Below are 15,362 nucleotides of genomic sequence, written 5' to 3' on the forward strand. Positions count from 1 at the left end.
CTTGAAAGTTAGGAAAGTTGAAGAAAATTGTCATGATGAAGATAGTGATCTCTTAATGGGTGCTGTTGAAGCCATTGTAAAATAGAAACTAGATATTCCTAGAGTTGGTTAAAAGCTGACTGAATTTCTTTGTCTACACAAGTCAAAGATTTTTCTGTTTTTAAAGTCTTACTTTGCAACTAAATAAAGTCAAAGTATACACAGATTGTTTTTGTGCTTGTTTTCAAAGATTCTTGGTGTATGAACAGTGAAATTACAGAGATAGGCACTTTTCCTATATATGAACAGAACAATCCGTAAAATTCCAGCTTTTTTGTGGAATAATTTTAGTTTTTATTGCAATTGATTATATAGAATATAAGATATTTGCCACAAGTGCAGGTACCCTTGTTGTCGTTCTGCATTTTTATTCACTGTATGATTAAAATGAATACGTGAAGGTGCCATGCAATGCCATAACTTGAAAAAAAATTGTTTGATTAGATGATTTTGTTAGGATTGTATGTTAACAGTTGGAATAGGATGCTTATCATTTGGTTTTTGTATACTGTGTATGTTGTGTATCTTTTTGAATCACATTCTTATAAAATCTCTTGGTTTAATACATGAACATAAGGGATTGATGCGAAGTGTTAATGTTAGTAATCATTTGTGTTACTATTACTTCTTGAACTCTTGTGAATTATTACTATGGATCATTTAAGACATTAAAGCTTTGCAAACATATCCCAGTACATTTGAGTTCTTACAGTCTTTACAATGGCTTATATTTTCACTTTCAATCTCTATGTAGTGTTGTTTTTTTTAGTAGGATTTTCTTAGGAAAGAGAAGATACCATTATATAGAAAAATCAAAGTAGAAATTTGGATTATTCATGATTAAAGTTTAAAAATAGAAAGATTGAAATAAGTTGTTTGAAAAACCCTTTGAAAATCATTGTATTTTAAACAACTTAAAAGCTATTAAGTTCCTAGTTAAACAGTCTTTTGAGTTGTGTATGATAGAACATTTGAAGTGCACAGCCTGTTTTGATATAGAAATGCAAGTGGCGACTGTTCTATTCACCCAGTGTGTCAGATGGATGCAAAAGCCTATTGAATGCTACATCAGGGGAGGATTTTTGCAGTTCAGTAATTCTTTGAAAGACTGTGAAGGTGTTGCAATGAAGAGGTGGCTGCATTACAACTATTGTAATTCATGGATTTGAATTTGCTTTGACAGGAACTGAGATGGTGCACTCCTGAAAAAATGACATGATTGATTGTACTACACTGTTAAACGTACTAAGCCTCTTGTTAATAAAACTGTCTTTCTGAAGATTTGAGCTATCTATTTTTAATTGTTTGGTGTACTTCAACAGCAAAGGCCAATAAAAATACAGAGTTTTGGTTGGTGATATGACTAGTAAATGAAAATATCTTTTTCTTTTGAAAATCGTTAATTATGGGGGGGGAGTGTTTTCTGTGAAGCAAAAAATCTCAGTTGAATCCAGATTAGATGATCCAGAAATAAAGCCCCATTTATTTATGGGTGAAAGGGAATGGAGAGACAGTTTCATTGATTTTCTGTTTTGCTACATCTTGATTATGGTCTCTGGTAAGTTCCCATGTCTTCAAAGACACATTTTCAGGAGACAAAGGAATCATTCAGAAATTGCCTCATTGTTTCTTTTCAGTACATGGGGAGTCCAGCTCACTGAACAATAAAATTGAGAGGTTGAATCAAAAAAGTTCCTCTTCATGAAGAAAAAGACTTCAACAACTCATAAAACTTACATGAGCTGCAGTTTCTGCTGTGAGTGGAATGGTATCTTTGGCTCCAGCTAGATACTTTAATTGAACAATTGGTTAAGAAAATAGTGTATGACTTACTTGATATTTAAAATTTACATCTCAGCATTGCTTTTCATGGTATGAAATGCAATTAAAGTGCTCAGTTTCTTATTTAATAATTATATAACTTTCTCATAGTATTTGAGATGGGATTATTAGCGTTCTTCTGCATATTCTAGAAAATATTGCAATAGTGAGATTCTTGTATACAAGTTCTTTAATATTGCTTTCCGAATGGTGTTGGATATCTCATCTCATTGTTTCAGTAATTTTTAATACATTAAAAATAATACACTAGTATGATTTATCCAAAGTGTGTGTGTGTGTGTGTGTATAAAATCTCTCGAAGAGAAGATAGAAATCAAGAATAAACTGTAACATGCTTCTGGTTTATTAGGAACCAGAGCGTTTCTTCACACATGGACAAGAATGTCCAGTTATGATTAACAAAGACTGCATCTTAATGGCATAATAATGCCTGATATCAGCCACAGAAAGTTTCTTTTTCTGCATAATGCAAGATAAAGTGGACTTTGGAACCTGTTGTTACAGGTTCAGTAAGGTTAAAAGTGTCCTGAAAATTTGTGTAAGCCAGCAATGGGGAGTAGACCTTATCCTTTTCTTCACTAGTAATTTTTGAGAAGCCATTTCTTTGAATCTTGGAAATGATATGGGGATATTGTAAATAAAAATTAAACTTGCTGGAAATAGAAGAATCCACCTTCCAGCGATAACGTTCCTCTTGTGCTGGGATCCATTATAGATCTAATTGAATTGAATGGCCTTTTCTGTTTATTTTTATTGAAAAAATTTAATTTGATTAACTTCATGGAACTTTCTGGATTGAAGGACAGAATATCCTTTACATAAGAACAGAGGGCATCAGAAGATCAAACCCTCATAGAAGTGAGACATATACCACATATCAGTATACTAAGGATAATAATGATTAAACTTATTGTCACTCTGAATTTTTTTAAACCATGTATTAGTTGAATAATGCTATTCCTTGCTAGTTTTAATTTTACACATTTTTATATATACCTGCTTTGAGTTGATTGTTAAAGAGCAAGCATACTATAAAACTATGATACTTTTGGAACTGGAAATGTGATAATTTTTATAGTTGCAATGATCCCTTACAGAAATAGATTACTTACTTTGAAATTGTTACTAGTAATTAAGAGTAAGCCTTGTTGAAAATAGTGAGATTGAATGAATTTACATAAAGAGGAGGCAACTTTCCAGTGTATTTCAAAAGTATTATTGGAAATTAGCTAATGGGAGGAAATTTACTTGCTAGACCACCCAACTTCCAAACCACTCTTTCCTCCAATCACAAACCAGCATATAAAAATACAGCTGACCAGAAAAATAGAAACCAAACCAAGAGATCAAAACATAAGACAAAAAAGGGTGCCACAATTACCCTATCCCCTGTGCCTGGGAGAACAGCCAGGTCTTCAGTAGTTTCTGAATGATATAACAATGAGACCCACCCAAATCTCGGGGGAGGGGGCAGGGGGAGAGATTATTTCATAGTGCAATAGAGTATGCTTTCCTTCAGAATGACATTCTTTAATCAACAGGATCCAAAATGCACTCAACCTGTTGGATCAAATCAGACAGGCAAAGAGAACTTGAAGACAGTCTCTCAGATAGCTAAGCCCAATAACATGAAGGGCTTCACAGGTGTTAATTAGTACCTTGAATTGAACAAACATGGAAGCCAATTGCCAACCAGTGCAGCTTGCAAAGTAGTTGGATCATATGTACATACCATGATGCCCCCATCAATGTCTTCCCCATACATTCTAAACTAGCTGTAGCCTCAGAATGATCTTTAAAGGCATCCCCGTGTAAAGCATGCTACCTTAATCCAATCATGAGGTACTTTGGGTACAGATGACTCTGAAGAGTCTCCTGGTCCAGGAAAGGTACAGCTGGTGTATATTAGATGTACCTGTTCAAAGGACCTTTTGGCCACAGCTTCCACTTCCTCAATAAGCAGAAGCTAAGAGTTCAAGAGGATCCCCAGATTGCATACAAGTCTCATATAGGGAAATGCAGCCTGATTTGAGAGTCAACAAAGAATACTTTCAGATGGGAATGGGGGGCAAATAGACATAGTCCATGGTCAGAATTTGCCAGGACTGACCTTTAGTCTGTTCCTCCCCATCCAGACCTTCACTTCTTCCAGGCACTGGGTTAGGATTTCAACTGCATCTCTTGGCAAGTCAGGAGTTAGAATAACACAGTTGGAAGGGATCTTGAAGGTCTTCTAGTCCAACCCCCTGCTCAGCCAGGAAACCTTATACCAGGGGTGTCAAACTGCTGGCCCGCGGGCCAGTTGCATCATACGGAGGCCGCGCCCACCCTAGCTCCTGCAATGCAAAAAAGTGACACGTCACATGACCTGGCGAGTTTGACACCCATGCCCTATACCATTTCAGACAAATGGTTATCCAATTTCTTGTTAAAAACTTCCAGTGTTGGGGCATTCATAACTTCTGGAGGCAAGTTGTTCCACTGGTTAATTGTTCTGTCAGTTGACAAGCACAGATAGATATTATGTCTCTGATCCTGTTACTTTATTGTATCTTGAAGAATTGCAGAAAACAAAGTATATTAAAATATGGTTTAAAGCATAAAAATTAATGATATTTTAGCTGCACCACATGAACGTTCTATTACAATTTTGTAATAAGTTTATAGCATTTTCAAAATAGTTCTACTAAAAATATTCTTGTTGGTATAGAGCAAAAATATATAATGTTACCCCACGGTATATATAATGATTTACTTAATAACATAAAGAAAAATGAATTATTCCAAAGTTATCATGGATTATATTCCAGTGGGGAACAGACATGATCAATCTGTTAAATGTGTAGTTACACAAAGTTTTATTTAGAACCAAGATTTTGCAACAAATGTAGGATTTAAGGAGAAAACAGGTAATAGTACTGATGCATAAAGGAGAAAAAACAATTTTAAATAGCTGGAAATAGTTGATTCTCTTCTTTTAGGTCATGTTTTGAGAATTATTGGTGAAACCTAGAATATAATTTCACTTTCACTACGTATTAAATATATTCTAAACATGAGGTGCTGATTGGTTTCTAATGTGCTTTGTTTGATTTTGACTCGAGGGGTCCTTAGTGGTCTCTGAGCTTGGTTGTTTTCTTGCAGACGTTCCATTACCCAAACTAGGTAATATAATCATCATTTTGACTTGGTCTTTATGAACCCAGCTGTTGTTTGCTTAATCAAAGTTTGTTTATCACTGATATACAGATAGCCCTTGACTTACAACCATTTTTTAGCAACTGCTCAAAGTTACAATGGTACTGAAAAAACTGACATGACCAGCTCTTGCACTTAACTGTCACACTGTCCCCACAGTCAAGTGACTGGGCACTTGGCAAATGTTGCATACTTACAATGTTGCCATTTCCTATGGTCACCCTTTTGCCATTTGTGATTTTGTGACAACCAAAGTCAATGGGAAAGCCAGCAGGAAACGTTGCAAGTTATGGTCACATAATGTCTTGCTTAATTACCATGGTGATTTTCAGCAAATGAATGCACCAAAAAAAAAAAGTTGTAAAATTGAGCGTGATTGTGTGATGCTTCACTTAATGAGTGTACCATTTAATAAATGTTCTGGTTCATATTGTTGTAAGTCAAGGACTACCTGTAATGTAATATGTGAACCCAAATAGTTATGAAATTAAGCCAGCACATGGTATCTTTGATTTGGTTGAAGGTTTCTTTGTGTGTTTCAATTATTACATCAGAAATTTCAATATGAGTTGCGTGTATCGAAATTATTATTGGAATGTTATTCAAATCTGGCAATTAATCTCTGGTTCTTTTATTGGAGTAGGGATTTGGGTACTTCAGACACAATTATCCATAAATAGATTTAAAATGCATGCCCAGTATTGGATCCTTACAAACATTTTAGAAAATATATTTTGTAAATTCTTTTTAGATAACATTTTAAGGCAGTCCTTCAATTGTAATTATTACAAAGCCATAATGGGAGGGGGGAGTGATATATGCAGTTAAACAGTAAGGCACTCAATTCATTATATAATGCACACATTAAAACAACAGAATTCTTATTAGATTTTTATCTCAACTTTTTATATATAATTCAAGCCACATACTTATTGCTTCTGCTTCCTATTTTTCTACAACAGCAACTCTGTAAGGAGGATTGGGCTCAGTGAGAGTGATTGATCCAAAAACACTCAAATGTCTTTCATGCCTAATGAAAGTCTGGAACTCATAGTTCCTTGGTTTCTAGACCTGTACCTTAACCATTACACCTAATTGGCTCTCTAAACCAGAGGTCCCCAACCTTTTGGGCGCCAGGGACCAGTTACGTGGAGAAAGGTTTTTCTGCGGACCGGAGGGGGAGTGGTTTTGTGTGCTGCCTGCATCCTGTGGATAGGGCTTTCCTTGTTTGTGCGGACTGGTTGCTGGCATGCCATGGCCCAGTACTGGTCCACGGACCTGGGGTTGGGGACCCCTGCTCTAAATTATAACATAGATAGGAAAAACTATGCAGCAATACTTCTAGAAACAGTGCTTGCTTCATAAATGATTCTGTCTAAAGAATATATGTATTGTGTCAAAGCTGAAAAAAGTTTTTTTCTTATTAAGAAATGACTCTCTAATTTAATTTGTATGTAGGATAGAATAGAATAGAATAGAATAAGAATAGAATAGAATAGAATAGAATAGAATAGAATAGAATAGAATAGAATAGAATAGAATAGAATCTGGAAGGGACCTTGGAGGTCTTCTAGTCCAGCCCCCTGCTCAAGCAGGAGAACCTATACCATCTCAGACAAGTGGCTGTCCAGCCTCTTCTTAAAAATCTCCAGTGATGGAGCACCCATGATTTCTGGGGGTAAGCTGTTCCATTGGATAATTGAGGGAGAGGTTTTTTCTTCTATATCAATTTTGACAGTTCTTTGGGATTAACAAATTAAATAGAACTGGTAAATTATGAGAGGTATTTTGAGCTGTGTATAATGTGTAGATCAGCATTGTGAAGCTGGTGGCCAAGATCATCAACACTGGAAAATACCTGGTCTCCCAATGGGCAAGATTGTGACAAAAGACCTAAAAGGAATAACAATGGTGATACCTGTTTGGGAGATCTTATTTAGGGGTTTTATTAGAGTAGCTTTGTTAAGACAAGTAGTGTTAACAATTAGTTCCCTCTTCTTGATGTTGGTAAGACTAGTTGTACTTCCAAGTGTTAGTGAAGAGGTCAGACTTAAATGGGAGATGGTACCAAACTTTACATCTTAGGTGAAAAATATAGGGTTTTTTTTTTAGTACTTGCAGAAATGTGTGACAAAATCAAATTTATGGTCATTTAAAATTTGAATAATTTTAATCTTACTTGTTTTTGCTTGTCATGTTTACAGTCAAGGTGCAAGACACAAACTTCACCCCAATAATAAAGTGCAAGCACTTTAAACATTATAATCATATCTGCCTATAGATTTTAATTAGTTTCTGTGTATTTGCATTATTTTCTGTACTTTTTGTGCACAGAAATATGACATATAGTCAGTGCTAGTGTATTCTTTACTATGTTTCGTCAAGGAGCTTATGACATGCACTGTTTAACTCAAAGTGTACATTAGTGAAAATATCTTCAACCAAAGAAAGATGTCAGTTATGAGGGATGATGGTTTTCAAAGTTTCTCAACTAAAACTAGGATGCAATACTTATTTACTTATCCATCCTACAATTTCAGTTATGTCATAAATTTTATTAATGTTGAAATAAATATATATACAAACACACAATTCAAGAAATCACAAACCCTTTTAAAATATTTATTTATTGGATTTATGTGCTGCCCATCTGGTCCGAAAGCAACTCTGCGTGGCTTAGAAACAATAAAAATAATTAAAATATTGCAATTTTGGACTCTAAGATGAAACCTAGCATGGGGTTTTGTTAAATTATTCAGATTCTAATAAAAGTTTTTGCATTCATTACAGTAAAACTATAATTATAACTTTATGTACAATGCTACACTTCAGACATTGAAGCATAAAGAATAAAGAAAACTAATTAACATTAATATTAAACTACAGACCTGCCAAAATGCATTGTACAAGAAATATGACTACAAAATATTTTACAAAAATAGTATGATCTGTTTTAGAAAATTGTGTTATACTAGTTCATCCCAAAAAAATTCTGATGTTTTTAACCTAAAGGTTCCAGAGGATAGTACTGTTGAATATAAATCAGTTTCAGGTAGGTAAAACTTCTAGTGGCAATTGGTATTTTTCAGTTGTGTAGATTAGCTTGCCTGCCTGTTTAACAAATCATTTTCTTCCTATTTGTATTGTATTGCAAGTATTACCTGGTTTTGAAAATTTCTTTCAAAGGAATATCATTTTTATAGACATCTAAGACACTTGAATCTGTACATGTGGTGATCCTCATAAATTATTTTGTGACTTGGACAATTAAACTTTGCTTGAGTCCAATAAAATCACTGGCCTATAATTTATAATAGGTTTAAATTTTTAGATTTAAAATTAATAAAGGGATTTCTAATAATTGTCTAACTGTCATCAGAGCAAATCCAATTGCACTGGTTTATAAATATTCCTTGAGAAGAAGAAATTTGAATTGCAACAGGAACAAAGAATGTAGTTTTCCAGTTTCCTGTGAGATTCCTGTTTTGAATGTTCTGTATGGTAGTGATATTGGATTCCTTTTCTTCAAGTACTGCGATCTAAAAGTTAAGAAGATTGTTGGATTTTGTCAGAAATGCAAATTAGACAAAACCAAAGATTTGTTGGCATTTTATATTATTTCATCCCCAACAAAAAATTGAATAGTCAGCAGGGGGCACAATGAAAGATATGTTGTAACTGTACTGAGAAAAGATGAGAAATTTACACATTCAAAGATTTGTCAGGACCAGCTACGAACAGCCATTGCCTGCTTATGTATTCTAGTCACTTGGAACATTCTGCCACTCCAGCAAAGATTTCTGCCTTGGCCAGTGGGAACATTTTTAAACAAAACTCTTAGGTGTAACCACTTGTCATTTATATTTTCTATGGCTGTATGTAAACCCAAAAGATGCTTATAACTTTCTATTAACTTTTATAATCAAAATGGCCTCTACATGTGAATTAATCAAATCTGAGATAAGTTGTGTACTTTTATTGATACTATAAAGAAATTATGTGTTCAACCACTGAGTTGTCATAATTTGGTCAACAAAGGTAATACATTGCAATTGATACATACCCAGTAAAATTATTGGAAAGCTATGTAACAACATGCTAAGAATAATGGCATTTTAATTTTGTGCTTGCTAAGGGAAAATCATTTAGAATTTAACTCACAAAGAAAGAATTGATTGATTTGAGCTAATGCAAGTCATCAACTATTACTTTTGCAAGCCTTTCACAGCATTAATTCAGTATATGCCAACTGTGTGTTACAGTTCTGAGAAATTATCCAATACTTTATCTGTATTGGACAGACACATTAAATTGCATTTGTCTTGCATCTGAAAAATACAAGGTTTATTTTACTTTAATATAAGCATTTCAGTTTTCCTTTACTTATGTATTCCTCAAGCTTATCCTACTTCTAACTAACAAGGTTAGCTACTTATCTTTCTAAGTACATATAGATCTACTTTAATGGCAGCTTTCCATCCCAACCACAAACTGTTTAGAAGAACATCTAAAAAGTTGTTTCTTGCCCACCAAGTAATTGGCAGGTGAGGCATTTTTTTTGTAGAAACATCAATTCTTATTCAGATAAGAATGATGAAATACTACAGGTATTATTTCTAAAATAAAATATGGTGTGGTATTTGAAATATGACTTTGCAGAGAACAACTAAAAAAACAATTTATGGAAAAGATATGCTAGAAATATATTCTGGCTTTATTTTATTTTTTTTTTAGTTAGATGGGCCTATGTAATATTCTTTGAGCTTTTAAATAGTAAACATTCAACATGAATCTAAATTGAGCAGCAATCATTTTCTTCAGAACTAATGGAAATGGATATACTCACCTTCACAAGTGGAAACTGAAGATGTCATTGACGCCCAGAAACAACGTATTGATGTTTATTGAAGATATTTCTCATGTAGAAATGTGTCTAGAAAGCATTCTTTGTTGATAGTCTTAATGGGGTGCAGAATATCTTGTTTAATGCAAAAGTATGTGTTCCAATATATATTATGACCTTGTATGTGCAGTTTATAAATTGTTTTTAGGGGAACATTAAAATGCAAAATAGCTCTTTGTCAAGAACTTTTATTTTGGTGATGTCCTATTTATTCTTTTAAAGGCTATTTTTTATACATGCTTTGCAAAAAATAACACTATTGCAGGAGACTAGGATGGAGAAAAATGGACAAGGTTCTCAAATATCCAGAAATGCATATTCAATATATATAGCTTTTTCACAGTGAATGAATAATTTGCATGTCATCGCAGGGAAGACAGCTTTTTTTTTACGTTTTTCACAGTATTTATTATTTAACCTAGAGCTAGAGTGTCATAAGAAGGGAAAACGTATCAAATAGTTTTGTGTTTTGCCCAGGAAAGGGGCGTTGTCTTACCTGAACGCCTTTTCTCAGCATGACAATTGAGAATCCACCAATGGGTTTGCTTCGTCTTCTGCCCAGATAGACTAAGTCAGCCAAGTTGCCACGCCTCCACTTCCTGGAGCAGGACCCCATTCTTGACTGAGGCGCAGCTGTTTGGCTATGATTCGAGTGTGTTGGCTCAATTTTTCCTGACATAGGACCTGACAGGCCCTAAGGGTGGGAGTGGATTCTCCATCGTCATGCTGAGAAAAGGCGTTCAGGTAAGACAATGCCCCTTCTCCAGCATTACGAGTGGAGAATCTGCCAATGGGATGTACCAAAGCCTCACTGTCCCTGTGGGTGGGAAGCAGTCTGGGCCTGTGTCCCACTCTCTGATACTACGCATTGGAGGACCCTTCAGCCAAATGAGGCCTCCACCGATGCGAACTTATCTAACTTGCAGTGTCTTACAAAGGGGGAAGGCGACGCCCACGTCACCGCCCTACATATTTCCTCAATCGGTGCCTGAGTCGCCCACACTGCTGATGTTGCAGCGCTGTGAGTGGAATGAGCAGTGATTTGCTTAGGAACTAGGAGCACTTGCCCCTGGTATGCTCCTGCTATGCAATTCCTGATCCATCTGCCAATTGTGGATGCCATGACCCTTCGACCCTTTGAGTGAACCTGGAAGGATACAAACAGAGCCTCAGACTTGCGGAAGGGTGCTGTTCGCTTTATGTAATGTCTTAGGGCTCTGCGAACGTCTAAGGTATGCCAGTTGCGTTCCCAAAAATCTGGTAGCACCACCGCCTGTGTTCTGTGGAACAAGGAATTGACCTTGGGAATGAAGGAGGGATCTAGACATAGGGTCACCCTATCTGCGTGGAAGATGCAGAGGTCTTCCCTAACTGATAGAGCTGCCAACTCTGAAATGCCTGGCCGAAGTTACGGTGACCAGAAATGCGACCTTAAGAGTCAGGTACTGTAGGGTGCAAGTCCAGATAGGCTCAAATGGAGATGAGGTGATGGCCTGTAGGACCTTGGATAGATCCCAGGAGGGATATCTGTGGACTACGGGTGGTCTGTTGTTCGTTGCACCCTTAATGAAGGAACGCACCTTGGGGTGCCTGGCCAGAGGCTCAGAGTTGCCATACGTTGGGATAGTGGACATTGCAGCCACCTGTCTGCGAATTGTGTTGGGTGCTAAGCCCCTCAAGCCCCTCCCACAAGTAGTCTAAGATCCTTGGAATAGCAGTTCTGGAATGATCTAAATGCTGTTTTACGCACCAGTTACAGTAATTTCTCCACGTGGAATCGTAAATTCTGTTAGTTGTAGGCCTTCTTGAGGCCTGGATCGTGTTAATGATGTCAAATGAATAAGACTCCCTTGTCAAGAGGCTCTGTTCAAGTGCCATACGTTCAGTTGGAGCCACTGTGGCTCTGGGTGTTGTAAGGCTCCCTGATTGAGGGAGATTTGATTGTGTGGAATCTTCCATGGAGGTGATACTGAAAGACTCACTAGGTCGGCAAACCACGGACGTCTTGGCCAGTGTGGAACAATGAGTATCATCTCTGCCTGTTCCTGCAGTACTTTTCTGATGGTTGCTTGCATCAGAGGAAGAGGGGGGAAGGCATATAGCAGTCCCCTGGGCCAGGGCCCCCGTAGCGCATCTGCTCTCTCCGCCCCTGGAGACGGGAAGTGGAAGAAAAACCTTGGGAACTGGACATTCATGGGACTGGCGAATAGATCCAACCCTGGATGGCCGAACCTCTTTGATGCTCTCTGACAAGATCTGGATGCAGGCGCCACTCTGAGTGGTCTACTGTTGATCTGCTCTGCCAGCTGATTTGCCTCTCCTGATATGTGTTCGGCCCTGAGGGAGGCGAGGTTGCTCTCCCCCTAGACTCCCACCAATTGAGCCTCGGCCATGAGAGATCTGGATTGAGTACCCTCTTGTCGGTTGATATGGGCCTTTGCTGCCACATTGTCCGTGAGAACTAGATCGTGTTGATTTGTCACTGAGTTGCGAAAGTGGCGAGAGCCAGGTGTATAGCTCTGAGCTCTAACCATGTTGTGTCTCAGATCTGCCTTGGACCATTGGTCCTGTGCCAGCTGTGATTGCAGGTGTGTTCCCCAACCAAATAGGCTGGCGTCCGTAGTTAGGATGACTCGGGTGGGTTCCTTGAACATCTGTCCCCTTCCCAACGCTGTGGACGGCCACCATTGGAGAGACTTCAGAAGTTGTGGTGGGACCCTTACCTTCTGGTTGGCTGCTTCCTATCTTCTGAAATGGGAGCAGGAACTATTGAAGGCTTCTGGAGTGTAGCCATGCCCAGGGCATGATTGCTAGATCATTTTTCCCATCAGGTGGGAAAGTGTGGTCAGTGTAGTCCGTTTCTTTCGAATCTGACTGACGAGGTCTCAAATGCTGGTTCAACGCTCTCGAGATAGATAGACCTCGCACGTCAGTGTGTCTATCATGGCTCCCAGATGGAGGAGACAGGTTGACAGAACTGTTTGACTCTTCTGGAAATTTACTGAAAACCTGTGGTTTTGAAAGGTTCTTAGGGTCATTGCTAGCTCTGACTCTGCCGCCTGTACGAATGAGGATTGTATGAGAATGTCGTCCAGGTAGCACTGGATACGTACGGGGATGGCTTGTAAGTGTGCGGCGAGTGTCGCCAGTACCTTTGTGAACACTCTTGGGACCGATGAAAGTCCAAAGGGTAGAACCCTGTATTGGAGATGTTGGCCTGCATAATAGAACCTGAGAAACCTCCGATGCTCGGGAAGTGTGGGGATGTGAAGGTAAGCCTCCGTCAGATCTATGGATGTCAGGAGGTCTCCCCTTCTGATGCCGGCCAATATAGACTGGAACGTCTGCATCTTGAATTTTCTGTATGCCAAGTGATTGTTCAGACTCTTTAGGTCTAGAATTGCTCTCCACCCCCCCCCGAACTCTTTGGGACTATGAATAAGATGGAGTAGAATCTCTGTCCCTGTTGCCCCTTTGGTACTGGCTCTATAGCCTGGATGTCCAGGAGATGCTGTATAGCGCCTCTCATGAAGCCCCTTTTGATTGGATCCTTGGGTGATGGGCAAGGAACAAAGTGGTTCGGGGGTTTGGAGGTGAATTCCAGTGAGAGGCCGTATCTGACGATGTTAGGACCCAAAGATCCGTGGTGGTGGCTTGCCAACTGTGTGAAAAGGGCCAGCCTGCCACCAATGGGAGAGCTTTCCCCGCCATCACTTGGATTTCCGGAAGGGATGGCCCCCCACTCCTCGAAAGGGCCGCTTCGACTGGAATTGCTGCCTATATCTGTCCCTGTTACCAGATCTGTCGACCTGTTGGTCTGATCTGGGCTGATAGGGATGGGAAAAGGAAGCTCTGGACCTGCTTCTGATCGGAAGGGCTGTCTGCGAGGGTAGGTAGAGACTCTCCCCTCAGTCCTCTTCGAGAGGTGGGCCAGGACCTTGCGTTTGTCCTTGTTTTCTATTAGGTAAGGGTTGAGGGCCTCACCGAAGAGTAGGCCATCCTTGTAAGGCGCAGTAGCCAACCTCCACTTTGCCTTGATGTTGGTTCACCATTGTCTGAGCCACAGTAATCTGCGTGCTGCAATGTTGGACGCTATTGCCCTGGCAGAGTAGTTTGCGGTGTGTAATGATGAATCTGCCATGAATTCAGCTGCCACCACCAACCTCCTTAAATCATGGTGGGTTCTCTCCTCCTCTGGGGAGATCCTGGCCTGGAGTTGGCACAGCCAGAGCAACAAAGTCCTAGCAAAAAAGGAGTTAGATATGGCTGCCTTGATTGCCCACGCTGAGGCCTGGTGTGTTCTGCGGAAAGAATCCTGCCTTTCTGTCCTCTGACTTCAGGGCCTCCGCCGCATCCCGTGGATGGTAAGAATAGAGCCGCTAGTGGCTCATCCACTGCCGGGACCTCTATTACCTCCGATAGGGCAGGGTCTATATTGAACAGCTTCTTATCTGTCCCCCCCATTGGAGGGAAAGACCCCGGTGCCCCCAAATGTTTTTGAATTGTATCGAAGAGAGGAGGACAAGGGATATATTGCTGTGTGTAGGTGGATTGTGAAAACAACCTGCTGTTTGTGTCCTGACGTGGAGGGTCCCTCCTGGGGGAGCCTTGGCCTCTTAACCTTTGCGGTGCTGCTGGCCTTGTGGAGCAGGGATTTAAATAAGGTCGGATTGAAGAGGCCTACAAATGGTGGAGGGTCAGGGAATATATCGTCATCCTCTGACAATCCCTGTGGGGGACCTTCTGTTTCTGGAGGAACGAGATGGTGAGACTGATTCCTGGTATGCTGAAACTTTTTCTTGGGAGAAGTAGGATCAGCCCTTTGAAATAACTGACCCGGTTCTGGACCTATGATGTCTTGTAGAAACCATGGCCTGCATGACAGCCTGAGATATTAGGGACTATAAGTGTTCCGATGATAGGGCTCCCTGATTGTTTGAGGGCCAGGGCCCTTCTGTTGAGTGAGTATCGGGTGCCCCCGGACTCTCAGGTCCTCGCTTAGGGGGGATCCTGACTGTTCTGTTTCGGCCTCTGTTTCCAGAGGTTCCTGAACAGACTGCTGCGGGCCGAAAATCTCATCCTCTGTGTAAGCAGGGGGAACTAGTCCATCTCTTGATGTGTTTAGCCTCTTTTTGGCTCTTGAGAATTGTTTCTCCAGAGCCTGGTGCTTTCGTTTGGCCTCCTTATCAGCGGTCTTGGAAGTTCTTTTGCCCGATACTGCTTTGGCCTTGATCCTTCCCGCTGCATCCTGATTGGATGATCTTGGCTTCTTACATCCAGGAGGACTAATGGAGGAGTCCTGCGCTGCCTGAGCAGCAATGGTGTCTGCCATTGACACAAGAGATATCTCAGCATGGGGACTGAGAGGAATCTCGAGGTG

At 39.5% G+C, this 15,362-nt stretch overlaps 1 protein-coding gene across 6 annotated transcripts in view; it reads left to right on the forward strand.

Annotated features, from left to right (window-relative positions):
• Nucleotides 1-15,362, forward strand: part of LOC120297007 (RNA-binding protein 12-like) — a 67,282-nt gene that overhangs the window by 11,973 nt on the left and 39,947 nt on the right. The window lies entirely within an intron of this gene.

The sequence above is a fragment of the Crotalus tigris genome, unplaced genomic scaffold, assembly GCF_016545835.1.
Source record: "Crotalus tigris isolate CLP2741 ecotype Arizona unplaced genomic scaffold, ASM1654583v1 scf7180000022411.5474196:2289641, whole genome shotgun sequence".
NCBI lineage: Eukaryota > Metazoa > Chordata > Lepidosauria > Squamata > Viperidae > Crotalus > Crotalus tigris.